The 21,423-nt window shown below is 36.4% G+C and overlaps 1 protein-coding gene across 3 annotated transcripts in view; it reads left to right on the forward strand.

Annotated features, from left to right (window-relative positions):
• csmd2 (CUB and Sushi multiple domains 2) overlaps nucleotides 1-21,423 on the forward strand; it is a 359,814-nt gene that overhangs the window by 98,677 nt on the left and 239,714 nt on the right. The window lies entirely within an intron of this gene.

Consider the following 21,423-nt stretch of genomic DNA (forward strand, 5'->3'; position numbering starts at 1 on the left):
CCAGGAAGGAGAAAAAGAGGAAGACCAAGGAGGAGATTTATGGATGTGGTGAGGGAAGACATGCAGGTAGTTGGGTTGAAAGTGGCAGATGTAGAGGACAGAGGGGTATGGAGACGGATGATCCGCTGTGGCGACCCTAATGGGAGCAGCCGAAAGAAGAAGAAGAAAGAGTATCGTTGCTGACAGATAAAAAGCCTTTAAGAGACTTAACTTTTGACTTGTTTCTCTCTGTATAAAATGAAATGGTGATGGAATTATATATATATATATATATATATATATATATATATATATATATATATATATATATATATATATATTCTATTTACCAGTGGTGGCCTGTGCATTTGGTACCTGGGCCTTCAGTGAGAACTTCCCTGACTTAATCCACCTCTTAATACCACCACTATCACGTCGCAATTATAGAAACCATCAATACTATACAAAAACACAATATAACTACACATGGCATTACAGAGAGAGAGAGAGAGGCATTTCACATATTGAGGGTGAATACTATTTTACTAAAGCAAGAAACCCAGTTAACAACTCCAAACCTCTACACTGCAACTGTGCCAACTACATCATCTGGAGCAGTTCAGCTAGCTGGCATAGTGAGGCGAATTTGAAATCTAATTGGTTACAGAAACAGAGCTATTTCTTAAGGAGACTATGGTAAAAATGCCAGCACTACAGACTTTGAAAGCCCTGGGCAGATTAGATTGACATGGCAGCACATAGAGACTGAAATCTGATTGGACAAAAAATCTAACATCCACACGGAATGAAGAGAAGAAACTGTTGGGAATAAATTAATTCAATTTCATGTAACAAATAATAAAATTTAGGTTGTAAATGTAGGTCAGTGCTTCTGATAATGTGTAGGCCAGCAGAGAAGGCTTTGGTGTCCCTGACCACCCGTCACCGCTATTTACGTAAAAATCTTTTCACTACATGTTGTACTCTGAACTTTCTCTAGTCATTCGCTGTCCAACTCTCAAACTCAAAATAAAATTTGACTGATTTGATTCTGATTTGATTTAACTAGATTTTTAGCTAGTATGTCCATTGTCTGGCCGAATTCCTCCCTGCCTGTAAAAAAAAATTCGTGCACATGATATCCACTTTAATCATATGAGAATTTTTACCTTCAGATTGACAGATCCAGGATGCTTGGAGACTAAAAGGATGAGTGCATAGAAGTGGCTGAGGTAGATGATATGTGAGCAGTGTGCCACTTAGAGATCTGCAGCTGGTGAAGAAGTGGCAGGAGATGCATGGATCCAGCCGAGACTCTGAGCATGGGGCTGCTGTACTTTTCTGTTGATGCTGAGTGCAGCAGGAGGGGGATTTACAGGGATAAAGATCAGAGCTCTTTTGCTTTCTGTGCTCCCGCGCTGATCCTACACCTGCCCCTGCCTGCTGTGTTTGCCAGAGAAAAAAAAAAAAACAACCACACAGATATACCCACAGATATATATGAAATCTAGATGCTGGTATGGGCTAAGATTGATACATCTGCGGATTGCTTCACTAAAATACAGAGCCAAGCTTTAAAAAACTTTGTCTTCTTTGAGTTGAGTTAAAGAATGTATCATTTTTAATGAGTTTAATTAATGATTGCATTGCATGTTATATATGGAAGTAATAGGTTCAATTTAACAGCTAATTATATATTAAAAAAAGATGTTAAAAATGGACACTGGCTTATAAACTACTTTTTTGATTTGGCAAAAGCCACTAGAATTCCTACGTAAATTTCTCGATACAACAGCATCTGTATCTGTGACTCAGGAGAACTGGAAGAAAGTTTCTATCCAATATGCCAAGAATCATCATTCTGACAATAATAAAAAAAAAGGCTAAAAACTCAGAGACAAACTGGTGTTTATGAGTCTTATTGGCTCATGCCCACGAACACCATTAATTTATAAGCAGGAAATTTGTGTGTATTAGAAAACAAAAGGCACATATCCTCTAGTGACCCATAGTCCTGCTGTGATGCTGTCAGTGGGGACATTCCAGGAGGTGTGGTGATTAGCTAGAATAAGAATGCCAGATTGTCAGCAGAAGAAAGCGATCACATGGCTTTGAGCAACTGAATTTAGATGACAAGTCTGCCACATGAGCCAAACATACTGACGGCCCACTTTCTAGGACGTCTGCTCCTGAAGGGCCCATGCTGCCTTCTGTGGCCACAGTCCATTCCTTCCCAGAGAATGTTCCTCTCCTGAGGAACCGGTTAGCCCTGCTGTCCAAGATAGATAGACAGCATGGCCTTTTTACACCAATTTCCCTGTAAAACTATTGCTACTAAATGCACAGCAAAAAAAGGTACCAGGTCATAGGCCTAATTGATATAAATCAGCCTTTTCAATGCTGCTGATGGCTTGAGAAAATCTCTACCTCAACAGTGTGATACCATTCATCACACGGTAAGATCGATCAGTGCTCATTTTCTCCCCAATAGTCAGAGCAAAAGAGTCTGTAGCATAGACATACAGTAAAGGGACAAAATTATGATAACAGCAATTAAGAGCATTTTCAGGGCTTGAGCTCAGTATGTTTAAGAATTGCCAAGTTCAGTCAATGCATCTTGTCATTCTGTGTGCTTTTAGATCAAGTTGGCTGTTCAGTTAGTGACTGATGTGACATTAATCAGCCAGATTAGGGCTTTGTTTACCAAACATCCCTCTGAGGTTCTTGAATTTGGGTAGCTGCTCAATCGGCATTTGTCTTCATTTTGTACTCCTCAATGCTAATTGATTAAACTCTACTCCATAGCCCCAGTCTCAGTCACACAAAATAACCACTGACTATGAATAAAATTCCATGTGTGGTTGCCTGCTGTAGGATAACAATTAATATTTAAACATGTACCCTTTCCTTTTTGAGTCCTCATGACACACCATCATAAGTAAATCCTGGCTGCAGGGGAGGAAGTAACAAAGTACAAAGTTTCTGTATCTGTGTTAAATATTTTATACTTTACCTGTTTTTCTTTCACCTAATAGTTTTGACTTTTTACTTACTCCATTTAAGGAAGAAAAAAAACCCATTTCTGCAGTCTGCTATCTGTATTTTTCCACTTTGACAACTTCACTTCAATTTTAATTTTTTAACCTTGCATCACTACTTTATATTTAATAATATAATTTTAATAAAGCAGCTCTGACACCTTAAGAGACCCAATTTTTATAATGTAAACTATATGTTCCCAGACAACCTAACCCCCTTACGTTAATAATATGGTCACCATTTGAGGTTTTATAACAAATTCAGAAATGTTAGGAAACATCTAGTCTTTTATGGTGTTTAGGACCCAATTTGCTCTTATAACTCCCTCCACTCTTCTGGGAAGATGCTCCACTAGATTTTGGAGTGTGTTTGTGGACATTTGTGTTCATCAGACACAAGGGTGTTAATAAAGTCAGGTACTGATTAGGGGTGTAGGATTGCACACGTGTACCGAACCGAAAACCCTGTACCGAAAAATTTTGGTACAAATACTTGAACTGTTACACCTCTAGTACTGATTTAGTTCAGGTTAGAAGGCCTGGGGTGCAGTAAGTGTTCCAATTCATCCTAAAGGTGTCAAGGAGGGTTAACATCAGAGCTCTATAGCAGACCACTCATTATCTTCCACTCCAACCCATGTAACATATATTTTCATGGAGCTCGCTTTGTGCACAGAGGCATTGTCATGCTGGAACATATTTGGCTCTTTCAATTTAAGGGAAGGGAAAATGTAATTTAAGACAAAGACATCTTTTACAATTGTGTGCCTCCAACTTTGTGGTAACTTTTGCCATATTGTGAAGGTTAACTGTAATGAAACAAATTCTACAGATGACAATTTATTTATTGATAAGAAATTTATTACCACAAGTTCAAAATCCTACATATAATGGGACTGTCTTTTTAAATTACCAATAAAAAAAAGAATAACTTGATAGATTAGGAACACAATAGATGTCGTTTGTGAAGAAACATAAACTGCATTATAGTGTCAGCATGTATTTCAACAGAATTAACATTGGACAAGTTCTTGTTTCAAGTGTGTATGTTAATGGTTTCTCTTTTAGAAATGTTTTACCCTTCCTTATGCATTACTTCACTGAATATCAATTTCTAACGTCCAAAACCTTCAGAAGTCTGTTTGTCTAAAGGTCTCATGTTTTAAAGCTGGCTGTGTGCCTTTGGCTAATTTGAATAAAAGATACATTTTTTTTCAAGGCTACGATTGGTGTGCTAAAGTTCTCGTGTTCTGATCACGTTTGGTCACTACACAGCAATTCCGCAGTTCCAAATGTTAAAATGACTGAGCACCAGATGCTTGCACATCATATTTGCATATCATCTTGTGCATATGCAAAAAAGAAATGAACACATGGCTTTGGGGATTAGAATTATATAGCCATTTTTGGAATATGTTTAGGTTTTTTTTATTCATAAGCAGATCTTATAGCACATCAGATGCTTCCCTTCGGCTCAGAGTTCTAATTTAGTTATGACGCTGGGACTTTAGGATGATGCCTGAAAGAGGACATTGAGGAGTTTAGCTCAGTGGAAGGTGATAAATAACATCAGTGTTGCTATGATGTGTTTTGTTTTTGTTTTGTCATGGGCCAATACAGTGACACTCAAAGCAGGGGGAGATTAGAGCGGCTGCAAGGGGTCAGATGTGTGGAAGAGTAATGTCTCTGCTGTGTTCTCTCCACAGTTGCATGCATGACCTTTGCAGGTTTGTTATCCACTCTTGCTGCAATGACTGATGGTCGTACTGTAGGTGTAGTCAAATTCGGGCCAGCATAAAATATCAGCATAGAATCGCCAGTGAAATGGAAGATTACTACAAATCTTCACAGATTACCCATTTCTTTGCAGATCCTCCAGTCCACAGTCATGGGTAAATTTTTTTCCTCTTTGTGCAAGCACAATCATTTTCAATAGAATTTCATTAACTTGTTTTTCCTGACCAGAAGGCCTCAAGCCTTTTTCTGCCTTCCCATTTCTCATTTTGCCGTTTCTGATATTCTATTCAATAACTTGGCTTCTAACCTTATCTGGCCCACTTTCCATTTAAGATTCATCTCGTGCATGACAGCCGTTGTGTGCAATTTAGAAGCCACTAGCTTTGATTTGGGCTCTGAACCCTGTTAGGCACGGACTGATTTCACACAGCCACATAGGGTAGTTTACTGCTCGATGGGGATCTTTGTGGACACACGCACGCAGTTTATATTACATCCCTGGAATAGTTCTGAAAGCAGGGAGATCATGATATTGCTTAATATTAAAGATGGTTCACTTTTGACCACCAGAGCAAAAGACAGTGGTGATATATTGGATAGAAACTGACAGATATCAACAGTTTGTAAGATTAGGATCCTTTAAAATCTTGATTTGGTACTAAGAACTTAATTAAACAATTGAATGCCATAGGGACATCTCTACTCTTGGAGTCCACATCTCTGAGGATCTCACCTGGTCTCTGAACTCTTCTGTCCTGATCAGGAAGGCACAACAGCACCTGTTTTTTTCTGAGGAGACTTAAGAAGTCCTGTCTGTGCTACAGGATATTGGAGAACTTTTACCGCTGTACCATTGAGAGCATCCTCACTAACTGCATCTCAGTGTGGTACAGCAGCTGCACTGCTTCGGACCGTAAACCCTGCTACCCACTTTGGAGAACATTTACAATAAACGCTGTCTGCAAAGGGTAAGGGGCATTATCAAAGACACCTCTCACCCTAATTATAAACTATTCACCCTTCTAACATCGGGCAGTCGCTACAGGTGCCTCAGAGCCACACAAACACACTGAAGTACAGCTTTTTTTCTTGTGGCTGTTACTGCACTGAACAGCTGATTCAATACTGCATTGTCACTTTCTGTGTATTTTGCACTGTTTATCCACTACACATTTCTTTTTGACGCCATCCATAACTCACATTTGCACTACTGTACATTCCACCAAAATTTATACTGTATATTCTGTATCATACATACATTCATACTTGTACATAACTATATGATATCATGTCACTATATATATCATATATTATTACCCACTGCACATTTGGTACATTTATCACCCTTATCCCTGTATATATGGACCTTATACCCTACTTATCTTACTGTTATTTATTGTAAAAAGGCCACTTATGCACTTCTGGTTAGATGCTAACTGCATTTCATTGGCTTTGTACATGTACCTTGCACAATGACAATAAAGTAAAATTTAATCTAATCTAATTTAATTAACAAAAAGGTCATGGTTCTCTTTTTTAGAAGGAAAAAAGAAAAACTGTAATGTGAATGTGCATTAAAGCATATGCAAGTTTCGAAACCTCGGTTCGTTTATAAGAAAGTACTTTATTTATCTACGTTTACACACTATCACCTATAGAATATTCCCTTTGCACATGAATACAGTGCTCCCAGCATTTCTGACACTTCTGGAATGTGTACTGGAGGTCGTCTTTTCAAAGCGTCCCAAGCACCTCCTGTAATTTATGCTGGATCTCCACAATGGTCTCAAACTGAAGACCCTTGAGCTGGATCTTCTGGCGAGTAGGTTGAAATGAGATCATGTTGCGAGAAACTCGTGTATAAGCAGAGCTCATTGACAGAGTGCACATGTAATCAGAACAGCACCAGTTGCACAGCTCCCGATGTACACATACCGATGTCTTTTTCCTCCCTGATTTATGAAGGTCAGTGTTCCTTGTGACTGTGCGTGCAGCCTTGTGCTGCCATCTGTTGGCATGTTACAAAACTAGTCTCAAAACTTTTTAATACCACCTCGTTGAAACAAAGTTCATGATAAAGTATTGTGCCATGTATCATTAGCAAGCATGAGGAGTTTTTTTAAGACATTTAAGACTAATGATGTAACCAGGAAAAAGAAAAGAACAAGTGCAATGATAAAAAAAAAACAAAAAAACAATGAACACATGGTGCTGGGACTTGACAATGAAGGCAAGATAATAACACACATTTTTTATAGCACTGGCATTGGTATGATGAATTAAAGGTATAAATATCAAGATCCTAGCATTAAACATTATAATGAGAAAACATTCTACAATTTTTTTGCCCAAAATTGCACTTAAGACCATGTATTCCTTTAAACCAGTAAAGAAATATACTATATGGACATACAGTACAGACCAAAAGTTTGGACACACCTTCTCATTCAAAGAGTTTTCTTTATTTTCATGACTATGAAAATTGTAGAGTCACACTGAAGGCATCAAGGGCTATTTGACCAAGAAGGAGAGTGATGGGGTGCTGCGCCAGATGACCTGGCCTCCACAGTCACCGGACCTGAACCCAATCGAGATGGTTTAGGGGTGAGCTGGACCGCAGAGTGAAGGCAAAAGGGCCAACAAGTGCTAAGCATCTCGGGGAACTCCTTCAAGACTGTTGGAAGACCATTTCAGGTGACTACCTCTTGAAGCTCATCAACAGAATGCCAAGAGTGTGCAAAGCAGTAATCAAAGCAAAAGGTGGCTACTTTGAAGAACCTAGAATATGACATTTTTCAGTTGTTTCACACTTTTTTGTTATTTATATAATTCCATATATAATTCCACATGTGTTAATTCATAGTTTTGATGCCTTCAGTGTGAATCTACAATTTTCATAGTCATGAAAATAAAGAAAACTCTTTGAATGAGAAGGTGTGTCCAAACTTTTGGTCTGTACTGTAAATATTTGGACATCTGACCTTTCCTGTCTTATTTGGTTCCATACTGTTACCACAAAATGTTTGTGTTTACTTGAATTCACTGTCAATGCCACTGTGCACAAAATGAGCTCCATGAAGATATGCTTTACAAGGTTTAGAGAGGAAGATCTTTAGTGGCCTGCTATAGAGTTCTGACTTCAACCCTACTGAACACCTTTGGGATGAATAGGAACACTGACTGCACCCCAGGCCTCCTCACCTCACACAAATGTCCATAAGCACACTCAAATCTAGTTAAACATCTTCCCAGAAGAGTGGAGGAAATTATAAGAGCAAATCTGGTCTAAATGTGGAATATGATGATCATACCTATGACCAGGTTTACGCAAACCGTTGGCAATATAGTGTATTCCTATTTAGTTTCTAACTTTACTTTTTTCTACAGAGATCATGAAAGGTAAATAAATATGAGCCTACCAGCCTATTTTATTTTTTATTTTTTTTTGGAAACTACATAAATGTACACTGGCAATCAGATGAAAAAGAGTTACTCTCTAGCTCAGAAATTCTAAAATGTACATACACGGTACAAAAGGTGATCTGCCTTAGTAGTCCTTGTTCTTAAAAGGCGATTTCATTCAGCCCACGACTATTTTAACTCTCTGAAAGGCTCAGCACGGCAGAGTTTCAGCCTGAGCTCTGTAACCTGTAAACATCACAAATTGGTCTCCAACCTGATACGAGCCCCTCTAAAGTGTGAAATGGCACAAGCTGAAGGGGCTCCCGCCACACACACACTCACATCCACACACACGCCCACAGGACTTCCTTACCTCCACACTCCTTTCCACACACTCCTAGCTCGTTTTTTTATTCCGAGCTCATCCACTCGTCCAGCAGGTTCCCAGGTGATCCCAGTTCTGTTTCCCTGGCAACCAGGCTTGCGGCAGAACACCGAGGCGCACAGATCAGCTCTCTCTGTTTATTTGTTTAGGTCTTTCACACCATGTCGGAGATTAAATCAGGTAATTCGGTGCCTTCTGAGATTCGAGGTCTGTTTATATTTCTGAAGACGTTCACCTTTGGTGGAATTTTGTTGCACACGTTATTCAGAAGCAAAAAAGTAAACCGAGAATATAATAAACCTTTCGAAGCTGGCTGTTTGTTAAATCTCTAACAAGTGAAGTATGGTGTTGAACAGTAGGCATGGTGTGGGTGACCTTAAGGAGCTTGTTTTTTGTCCGTGTCCTTTTTTTGTTGCTTGTTTGCTTCTTTCTTTCTTTTTTTCTTCTATTAGTTGCAAGCAAAGGATAATTAATGTACCGTGGCTTCTGTTTCTGAAGCTTAAAGCTTTTCGAGGCTCTGGTATTCAAAATGTAATTGGGGAAAAAAAAAAAATACACTTCCATTAAGAAGAGCATTTCTGTAAAATGAAACTTCAAATATATACAATAAAAGAAATATTTGTGTATATATATATATATATATATATATACAAATATTTCTTTATATATATATATATATATATATATATATATATATATATATATATATATATATATATATATATATATGTTTATACATACAATTTAAGATGATACGATTAACAAGGTTCTGGGAAAAAAAAATTACTTTTTAATATGTACACGTGCAACAGCAGCATAAACATCATAGCTCCAGGGTCTGCGGTTTGATCTTGAAGTTGGATTGCTTTTTGAGTTTTTTTAAATCTGGTATTCATATGCATAGGGGTATCCTGCTTCCTCCCACTTCCAAATACATATACGTTATCGTATATTTTAGTTCCTAGTGAGCATTTTTAAACTCCAAACAAGTTAGTGCCACATAAATCTCTACTAATATGCTGTTAAATCCAGCAGAATGATCATGTACTAACTGACACAAGTTCCACTATTCAGTATCGTCATGCCGTGTGATCTGCTTCACATCTGCTTTATAACCCAGCCTTGACCTGAGGTAAAAATGTTATGCAACTTTAACATTTAACAAATATAAAAAAGAGTGGGAGGAAACCTACATGGCGATGAGGAGAACATAAATAGAAATGCCATCCAGGCAGACATCCAAGCTGGGAATTGAACCTGGCACTGTGAGGCAGCAGCACTCTGGGTTGCATCACCGTGCCACCCTGTAACCACCAACTGGTGTCTCTTTGATATTTTCCACCTTTATTTGCCAATCATTGTAACCCTTTTTAGAGTGAAAATAAGAAAATAAACAGCGCCAAAAATACACTATATTGGCAAAAGTTTGCGGACACACCTGGTCATTATTATTATGGTATGTGCTTTTTGAGCATCGCAATCCACATTTAGTCCCAATTATCTTGTACAATGATGTTTCTCCAGATTTTGGAGTGTGCTTGTGGACATTTGTGTTCGTCAGACACAAGGGTGTTGTTAAAGTACTGATGTAGGTGAGGTGAGGTGGCCTGGGGTGCAGTCAGTGTTCTATTTCAGAGATCTTCCTCTCCAAAGAGATCTTCCTCTCCACACTATGTTAAGCATATCTTCATGTAGCTCGCCTTATGCATAGGTGCATTGTCATTCTGGAACATTTTAGAAACTTTTGAGTTCATCCATATGATTGTGTACCTCCAGCTTTGTGGTAACAGTTTGGAGAAGGACCACATATGGCAGGAAAGGTCAGGTGTCCCAATAGTTTTGTCCATATAGTGTAGTTTACGGTTCAGAACCAGTGAAAGCAAAGCTGTTATCATGAACCCATTATAGTTGAGAGAGTATGAGAAACTCTTCATGAGATTGTATGGAAGGTTCAGCTGAGGTGGTTGAAGATATAAATATTTAGAATTCCCTAACGTCCGCATTTTAAATGATTTTGATGAATGATCTGTACATTATTTCTTCCTGTTTTTTAAATGTATTGTAAGCCTGTCTGTTTTTTTTATTTAATTTTTTCGGGGGGGAAATAAAACCGATGGTGCTACATTATGATGTGATCAAATGTTTTATTGGTGAGGTGTTTCGGATGTCAGAAACATTGATTACATTAATGTACTTTGACCAACTGTACGATGCTGTGAAAATTATTATTTAATTTTAGATTTTATGCACATTTGTCACAATAAAATAATTCAGATCATCAAGCAAAGTTTAAAGTTGCAGTTTTAAATAATGGTTTCATTTTTTATGGGAAAAAAGCTTTCCAAACCTGATTGGACCTATGTGAAAATGTAATAAACGAGATCATCATTTAAATGACATTTTGTGTTTACCTGGGATGTCATTGTGTCCCATTGTGTCCCCCGCTTTAGCGCGGTTCGAATTTTGATGATCTGAATCATTTAAATGGGACAAATGTTATAAAAATTTATAAATAAATAATAAACAAATAATAAAAAAATCAATAAATCAGGAAGGGCAAAAAAAAAAAAGAAATTGTAGCAAATACGTTTTCGCAGCACTGTATACATTACGCACACACACACACATGCACACACACACACACACACACACACACACACACACACACACACACACACAATCAGCGTAATCAGCGGGGCGTAGTCATAAAAAGAGGAGTGCCATAAGTACAATATTGCTAATTGACTTCTGTTCTCACCCGTCCCTAATCATTATCAGTTTTACAAACTGCTTCTCATGTGCAAGTTTGCCCGTGTAGATACGTATCATCGCAAATACGATTATGAAGCAGCCATGCATGTAATCAGTCGACTTCGTAACTACTCAGTAGGTGGCTTATAACAGCGCAGCTGGACAAAAAAAAAACGAACAAAAAATCTCAATGAATGACTGAAGAAGCAAAGCAGTGTGTCTCTGGGCAGCTGTTCAACCAATTAAAGGCGGATAATGTTACTGACAGTGTTACTGACTAAGTCTCAGGTACAGCGTGCTCCTTAATTACGCGTGTGTGTTCTGCCGACGCCCAGCCCACACTTACACTTACAAGTCTGAGGCCAAATTTAATAATCTTTCCTGAGAGAGAACACAGAAGCAATCAAAATATTACACAATGTTGTTGACTTTCGTTTTACAAGTTTGTGTATCATTTTTTTACTATTGAAATTCTTTTGAATATAGCAAGTGTTGTACTTTTTTCTTCTTTCTGTACCTGCCTGATTGATTGTGACGCTCTACTTCTGGATAGAGTTCTCTTCAATTGGAAATCACTTGCTGCCGAGGATGGTTCCACATGACCAGCTTAGAGGGTTAAACTCAAGAACCATTAAGATGGATTTGGGCTATAATTAATATAAAGTGTTTGTTACAATGGCATGGGGCTGCAATTGCCATGAACAGTTTTGCACTTAAGTCTGAATTCGTGAACAGTTGATAACCTCAGAAATGATAGAACTATAATGAAAGCACAGTCTGTGTTTAGATAAGGATGGTTTCCTTTTTGAGTCTAGTTTATCTAAAGGTTTCTTCCTTATACCAGCTACGGTAGTTTTTCCTTTGCCACTGGTGCCACTGGTTCGCTCATTAGGGATAATCTGATAGGGACTCATTCATGTTGCTAAAATGTATATTTGTAATCTATTTTATTTCTTTAAAACTGACTTGTGACAGAATTTTTTTTAATTTTTTTTATTATAGTTCCATGTCATTATCAGACAGTTTATGTACTGTGTATGTAGGGAATGTGGTGTTATTTGTGCCTTCCCCCCCTCCCCCTCTTGTGATATGACGCATGTATTGCTTATGCAATTTGTAGCTTTTTTTTTTACAGACCAATATTATTGAAATAATTCTGTTTATTCCAAAACCATACTGTTAGTTATTTCTATTTAATGAACATGAATTTAACAGAATTATTTCAGGTTTTGTGTCTTTATTTGAAATCGTGTGGCTGCCGTTTGATATGATTATAAATTTAAGGAATTGTATATAATTTTTCACTGTTACATTTAACAATTAGTGTATAACAATTAGTTATATGTACCATCAAATAACGAATCATACATTTAAGATTTTTTTTGACAAGGTTTTCTGAGTCAATTCTACACATTCAACAGATGCTGGTGCTTGTGCTTAAAGAGGAGAATTGACTAAAAGCAAGAATAGGAAGTAAAGTTGTATCGAAGCTCTGTATCCCTTTCTGAGTGGAAAAGAAAATGTCTTTTAAAAAATCCTGTTCTCTAGTGATGCCATTTACACAGGTGGCTGAACAAAGCGGTGTTTCTCTGTGCTCTGCTTTGGAACATGGGCTTTTATTTAATCATTATTTAGCTTTTTTTTTTTTTTTTTTTTTAGGAAAGCCTTAATGTTTAAGCCAAAGTCAAAATTCAGGCAATAATTAAAACAAATGTGTGTGTGTTATTTACTGAAACACCAACAACAATAAAATAAATAAATAAATAAATAAATAAATAAATAATATTACTACTACTACTAATAATAATATTTTCTTTTACATTCTAATAAACCAGTATTCTAATTATCTAAGAAAAAAGTTTACTCAATATTAAATCAAAAGAAAAAATAGAGCACATTTTATACATTAATTATAAATGTTATATAGTGTTAATACATGAACGTTACGTTGTGTGTTTTAATGTAAAATTAGGAATTCAAATATGTATCGATATATCAATTAATATATTTAATTTTAAAGGGAACCACTTAATTAAACTAATTAGTTAATTAATGATGATTAAATAAATTGATTACTATTATGGAATAAGCATTTTCTTTTTAATCGTACGCTTTGTTTTATACAGATCTGCGTTTGAGGCACAATGCCAATCCTAATCTCAGTTTGTGTGAGTGGCTGTGACTGTGTATCTGTGTATATTGAATATTGCCTTTAGATTGACATTTTGTGAATCAGCTGCAGGTTGTTGCGTCATGTCGCATTTCGCTTGGTGACTCCTGCAATTCTGGAAACATACATTTATGGCATTTGGAAGACGCCCTGATCCAGAACGACTTACATTACAGCCGAGCAGTTTAGGGCCTTTCTCAAGGGCCCAGCAGTGGCAAATTGGCGGTGCTGGGATTAGAACTTGTGCCCTTCCGATCCAAAGTGCTGTACCTTCACCACTCAGCGACCACCTCATCACAAGTTTTTGAAACGAGTTTTAGTTATGCATTTTTTGTGCATTTGTTCTTAATGTAAACTAAAAAAAAGAATCATTCCAGATTTATTGAGGACTTTTCAGATTTTTGCAAACCAACCACAAACAAACCATGACCTTCAAACATTCACTCACAGTCACTGGTTTACTGATCATTTTCTTATTCGCTTTTGCGCTCTCTCTCTCTCTCTCTCTCTCTCTCTCTCTCTCTCTCTCTCTCTCTCTGTTTCCCTCTTTTTTCTCACTCAGTTACTCAGACCTTTAGCAGTAAACTCTCAGTTTGTCTCTTTAGTGTTTTTTTTTACTTTAGACTGTGCTTAAATTCCTCTTTTTATAACTCGTTTAATTTACTCAAATTACTGATCATCAGTTACCAAACCTGTATTTTTTTGTCTTGCTATTTTTGGATTTGTGTGCATTAATGCTTATTGTCTCAATTGCATTCTGTTTATCAATCCTGGATCAACAGCAAATGATCTTAGTTGTACTTGGAGTAGTTATTTTATTTGTAATGAAAAAGAAGTGATATATTTGCACAAAATTAATCTACTGTTTGACAACTAATGATTCAGAAATTATTCATAGCTGATTTTATTTGATCAGTTGCACAAAGTGTAAATTCAGAATTTCTTAAAATGAATTAGAAAAAAACAGCATTGTACATGAATACTGTATATTTGAAATGTAATTATTATTGCCCTTAATCGTTCTATCTAGTGCTGTGCAGTATACCGGTTCATACCAAATACCGGTGTTTATTTTTTTTAGTATACCGCAATACCAGTGTATGTCGCTTAAACGACATGTGGAATGATTGAGAGGGTTCCCTTTTCACTGTTTTACTGGTGAGGGCAAAGCTGTATGGGGCGAGGAGAAGATTCAGGCCAAAGAAAATGCCAGTAAGCTTCCGAGGTTTGGGATTATTAAAAAAACTAAAACATAAAGAAAACACCATACAGTGCATTTACTGTTTTTAAAGAAATTTGGAAATGATTTATATTTATGATATATACAGTGCGTTTAAAAAGTGCCTCTTTCATTAAATTAATAGTCTCCCATAACCTACTTTACGCGGTCACTGTCGAGGGAATTTTTGAATGCAACGTATTTGCATTTTGATGTAATATGTATATTAAATTCACTAAATACGTTTAGTTTTTATCAATATTCTTTTATGTAGTTTCAGCAATAAAAATGTACATTTTTCTAAAAAGGAAACAAATGACTTGTTTATTTTAAGAAACCTGCCTTATTTTCTTTCTCTTATTTAGTATTGTTCCTAATTTAAAAAAGCACTTTTTATCCGATTCCTCGATTAATCGATGGAATAATCATCAGAATACTCGATTACTAAAACAATCGATAGCAGCAGCCCTACACAGCTGTATGTGTTACTAAGCTGACTGTGAAGATTAATAGAATAGACATTGAAAGTTCTGAAACTGAAGCTGTAAAAGTAGTAGAACATGATGACGCAGAAGAACTGCCAATAAGAGGAGCCGTGTCTGTCCGACGTCGACCAATCAACAAAAGAAAAGTCGAGTCAGATGTCACTTGAAGACGCGTTCGCTAGCGGCAAATTTCCCTCGCATTGCAAAGCTAGCTCGGCAGTATTTCTGTATCCCTGTATCCCAGTGCTCCATCTGAGAGAACGTTCAGCACTGGTGGCAACATTGTAACGTGCCAGGGGTCCAGATGCTCCAGAAATCTGTAATGGTTGAAATCCCTTATTTATGAAGCTTGTCCATAAGGTTTAAATGTGTTAATATTGTTTCTATGCTACAGGATAATTCTGCAACCCAAGATGCAGTTTATATTTGCTTAATATTTTCAATACTGGAATACTGTGTACTGTATCTGGTTTTGAAGCAATACTAATACTAATTCAAGTTGCAAACATTTGTTCTACTATTTATTTGTTTGAATGCGTGTATGCCTGAAAGTCCATATTAATGCAAATTGCCTTAATGAAGGTCTAGTTAATGAAGTTCTAGTCTTTTCCAACTTGCACGTTTTATATCTTCTATTTAGATCTATTTAAATACTGTGTAGTTTACCAGGGCTTGAACTTAAAGGAATAGTATTATTAATGCAGGTTGCATACGTTTTATATTTATTTGTTTAAATATGTATGCAAGTTGCATTTACATGCTGTTCAATTGCTAAAGAAGTCAAAACTTTGCAGGGAAGGGGGTTGTTTAAACTGCGTAGTTGGATGTTTTTTTTTAAGTTGTTCGCGACTTCTCTATTTTGACTGCAACTGTCATGCATTCTGATTCCTTCACTTCCAATTGTGAGTGCCACCTCTTTGTAAAAAGCATCATTTTGTGGGCCCTTGCAAACCTGTAATACTAGCGTGAAATCTTTTTACAATATTCCCTCATCATGACTGTAAAATAGGGCATTCTGCAATAAGTCAGTCTACTGCAGTATTTCCTCTCTCAGTCAGTAGACACCTGGTCATGAATGAAAAACAAATCGTCATATACCATGAAACCGGTATCATTTTGACAAATACCGTGATATAAATTTTTGGTCTCACTGCCAAGCACTACTACACAATCATTTTATTGTTCAGGGTAAACATTTGATAGCTAATGATAAACAGCCTAATCCAGATAAAGGGCAGAGTAAAGTTTTAATCAAAGTACTTTTTTCTTTCTCAGACTTGTTTTTCAGTCTTTATCCTAAGCCCAAAGCAGCACATGACCTGTTGGATGTGTAAATACACTAGGTAATGTGTTTCCCCTGCAATTGCAGTGTAGTTGTGCAAGTGTGATGCATTGATCGGATTGAGGCTCAACAGAGCAGAAACTGCTTATTGACCTAATGCGCCTGTGTGTTGAGATCGCTTTCACAATGTCACTTACAGTAGATGCATTAATGTGGGATGAACCAAAAAGCATTCTTGTTCATTCTCAACACATGCACTCCTATTTATCTAGCTCACACAGAGTGGTTAATCTGACTTCACAAGGCTCAGAAGCACTGGACCAAAACGATAGAGCAGTGCTGTTCTATTGTCTTGGATGTACTTTGTGTATTTGGTGTAAATAGGCTTCGCCACGGTGTAAATGCAATTGTTACACAACTGTAAATGCAACTTTTGTGCAATACCAAATTCCATTGTGACAGTCTTGAAGATCGAGCAGGGTTCTTCTTTAATAAAGGTGTTAGCAAGTAAATAAATCAGAATCAATGCCTACTTTGGAACAGTTCCCTAAACAAACTTTGTCTTGATCACAAAAAAATCTAAAAGGACATCTCCTTTTTTCTATAGTTTCACCAGTAGAGCAATGTGATCTAATGGAAATGAAAATGGACATCTGGGATGGCATAGTCTCTCTTCCCTCCCCCCTCTCCTCGTAGACACTCTCTCCAACACAAGCCGATCATGCATGTCTGTGAGCTTACAATGTGTACCGTATGTGGAAGAAAGTGGAAAGTACATTCATCCATATTATTTTTAAGAATCCTTCATATTGTTTTTTTATTTTTTACTCTTTTAGTCTCAGCGCAACAGCTCTTTTGGTGACAATCTATTACCCAATAAACAAATTAAACATTTATGTCTAAATGAAACACAGTAGAAAGAGAATTTTCCATGAAGTGCCTTGAAACTATTTAAGTTACACTGAGAAAGGAAGCCAGGACAGGACATATTGAATGTCTCCTCCCCTTTTTGTTAAGTAGCCAATAAAAAGGATAATTGGGAATAATGTCTGTCACAAAGTCCTGAGCTTTACTTTCTTAGAAGTAAATGTGTTTGTCTTTTTATTTCTTAGCAAAATTACAGTTGCAAAACTGAATAAAGTGCACATATTCATTAAAACATACTGGATATAATTCCTCTCCCTCAACAATAGTAGTTTTAGCAAGACAATATGACAAAACCTGATGAGAAGTAAAGTTCAGAATGATGTCATTGATTAACAAATAGTTGATTCATTTTGGTGTTAGAAAGAGACTGTACATATTAAATGCATATACTTTTCTAATATAAATGTCATTGTTTCAGAGCACTACCTTATAGATAACCTTAAGTTTAACATGTTCATACTAAAAGCTACAAATGTTTAATTGAGATTTTATTGTGAAATTTCTTTACGCCTAGAGTCTGTTGTGAATTCATAGCTAGTGTTTTTAAACAGGACATTTGTTCAGCTATATGTAAGTAAATTGTAAAATGTTCAGGTTTAAAGGATGCACTAACATCAGTGTTATTACCTGTTATGTTCTCTGTTCTTTTAATGTCAGCGTACCACCTGAGCACCTGTTTTCTCTCTGTGTTGATGATTTCCGCTGCTGTTAATTAATCTCCATCTGTTATGTGAGAGAACGGTTTGGAAATTGGATTTTCAGCCAATTATCTGCCTATTCACTGCTTTCGTTTGCCCCCTAAAACTGTTTCCACCACACACAGTTTCAGCAACAGTCACTGATTAGTATTGAATGAGTCGTTGTCGGCAATGTCATCAGTTTCCAGTTTCTGGAATATCAAGCCCCTAACTGATTAATCCATTACCTAGAACTAATCACCCCAGTAACTGGTAAACTGATTAACTTTCTTTATTTCCCTCCTCTTTTTTTCCCCCCTCTTTTTTGGACAAGTTAGCTTCACATTTCTCCCAGAGTACTATAAATCGCTAGCTTCTCTCTTTGCACCACTCGCTAGGCTTGATCTTTTCTGACAGGTTTACTCTATAGGAAGACTACATATAGTGTGCATTATGGGAGCACAGGGAGCTACATGCCACCACCTTCTCATGCCTATACCAATACTTCCACACACACACACATACGCACCCACACACACACACACACACACACACACACACACACAATACATCATTATAGTACCTATGGTCCAAACAGGGGTTTTATCCTACCACATTTATCAGACTTGTCTTTGAGGCAGCGTGTTCCACTCAGTCAGGGTGCAAAATAAGGGTGTAAAGAGCATTTTATTGGAGGTTTTATGTAACAGCAGTGGATACTGTGGAATAGGAAATAGGTTTGGATCTTAATCAGATGAAATGCATGCCTGAGGCATTGTGGTGAAAATACGCTGATGCTTGTCTCCGCACTGAGTATATCATCTTTATGTTTTAACTGACAAAATGGAAATCTTAAAACCTATAAAAAGGAAAGTGTAAAAGAATCAAAGAAGAAATAAAGGGCTTGCTCATGGAATGTTGCACATATAAAGTTCTCTTTCCATTGACGATTAATATACATTCATTTATTTGTGTCCTATTATTATCATTATTATTATCATTATTATTATTATTATTATTATTATTATTATTATTATTAATATATATCATATTACTTTCCACATTATCTAAAAAGGCAAAAAAGAAAAGGAAACTTTAATTTTGTACCACAGATACCCTCTGGCAATTTGTGTGTGTGTGTGTTTGTGTGTGTGTGTGTGTGTGTGTGTGTGTGTGTGTGTGTGTTGTTCCCATTTCACATTCAGTCCCAATTTACTGTTATAATAACCTCCACACTTCTGGCAAGATGCTCCACTAGATTACGTAGTGTGTTTGTAGAGATTTGTGCTCAATCAGCCACAAGGGGCGCTAGTAATGTCAGGTACTGATGTAGGGTGAGGAGGCCTGGGGTGCAGTGTTCCAATTTATCCCAAAGGTGAGCTCTTTGGCAGGCCACTCACGATCGTCTACTTAAACCAGTGTAACCATGTATTGTAGTTCATGTGAAAAGTAACTACAGTGTATGTATGGCTGAATGTGTCAGGCATCCTAATACTTATGTACATATACTCTACCTTTAGACCTTAGGGCCATGTTTGTAGCTTAAACTAGATTTAAAGTACATTATATTTTCTTCCTCTGGGGAAAGTTTATAGCAAAAGCTATAAAAAAAACCCAAGGATTGTTTTTTCATACTTGTGTATTTGTACTGCTCATCAGAATCAACCTTATGGTTTTGTTCAAATCGGTCAGTAGTCAGTATTTTGCTAGTTTTGGTTTAGATCAGGAGACCTTTTATAATCAGAGACCAGATTAAATGTTTAATAAGTAGCACTGACTTCAATTGTTTTTTATGAATCAATTGAAGTACGAAGCTTGTCATTTTAAATTAGTTCAATAATTATTTTGAAAAGGATTTCATTGTCCAATTATTGGATAATCTTTTAAAACCTTAGAGCTTTTATTTCTGGACATTCCACCGGTATATTAAATAAGGTTGAAGATGACAATATTGATAACTCTAGTTGTTATTGATGTATTGATGATAAATTAAATGCATTTGAATCAAGTAGCCAGTAAAACTGGCTAATTACTATAATATCTCAATAATAATAATAATAATAATAATAATAATAATAATAATATAACCACATTAAAGAAAATAAATTGACCTTCTGACTGTGCCTCTGAGACTTCAATTTGAAAACCACTTAGCCACAACAGATCAGGAGTTTATTTAAAAGAAACGTTGATGTACGTTGATTTCAAAGGGCATAACTCCAAGACCACATTCCGTACTGACTTACTATAACAAATGCGTCTGTTCTTGTAGTACAGATTATATTACCTTATCCAGTTTAAAACCCGTTCACACACAGCGTTTATCTTTATTCCAAGGGGAAAAGACTGCACCAATTATCACAAACAAATGGCACAAATTAGTGCACCGTGTACAATGTAAAATGTTTGAACCTCCCTGGTTGTATTGTATTGTATTGTACTCTTTTTTAAGCAAGCATCTAGGGGAGCCAAAAGGGACTTAAGATTAATGAAATAGAAAACACAGAGCAGAGGGTAAGACTGCATAGCTATACATTTTACCATCCACTTCCTTTGATCTCTTTTCAGACTGTGTAAAAATATTGCTTATCTATAATAACCCCTATATTAGCATTTCAAAGATTATGATAAAAAAATATATTTTTTTTAATCAATAACTGACCTGTATGCCCTCTTCCTTCTCTCATATTGTTCTCATCCTGCTCAAATTCGGTATGAACCTCAGGCTCTTTTAAACATCAGATATGTAGATATGTATATAAATGTTATACATGTATATGTATATAAAAGGACGAAAGGAGGGAAACGAAAGAAGGAGGGAATTGGACAGAAATTAAAATGCTGTCTCATCTGTATACAATGATATTTTACTGTGCTACATCTGTACTTGACATAAACGTGGTTAAGAAATATTAATATAAAACCAATAGTGTGTTGTTTCAATTTGAAATTTTTACACTTTTACTTAAAAATTCGTTTTTATTTCCTTTGGGCTACTTGACTATGGCCTAGTATTCTGTCATTCCTTTGTGCATAAAATCTGTTTCAAAAGAATGCTAAGAAAAAGAACACAGTAAAAATCCTTCCTTCAGAAATCCTAACTTGTTAGCCATGATACAGCACCCCTAGAGCATGGAGAGTTAAGGGTCTTGAACCCCAACCTTCTGATTAGTAACACAAAGCCTTTAATCACAAGCAAGCAGGGTAGCAAGGAAGCCAATTGGGGTTGTTTCTAGCATAGAATATTCCTGTGTGAAGACATCAGGATGATTAGCATGATCGCAGTAGGTAAATAAAGAAAAAGATGCTATAATAATATGAAACATGATAACGTTTGATATTGCTTTCTCACGTCTTAAGACGTGTCTTAA

This window comes from Silurus meridionalis, chromosome 22, assembly GCF_014805685.1.
Source record: "Silurus meridionalis isolate SWU-2019-XX chromosome 22, ASM1480568v1, whole genome shotgun sequence".
NCBI classification, from domain to species: Eukaryota; Metazoa; Chordata; class Actinopteri; order Siluriformes; family Siluridae; genus Silurus; species Silurus meridionalis.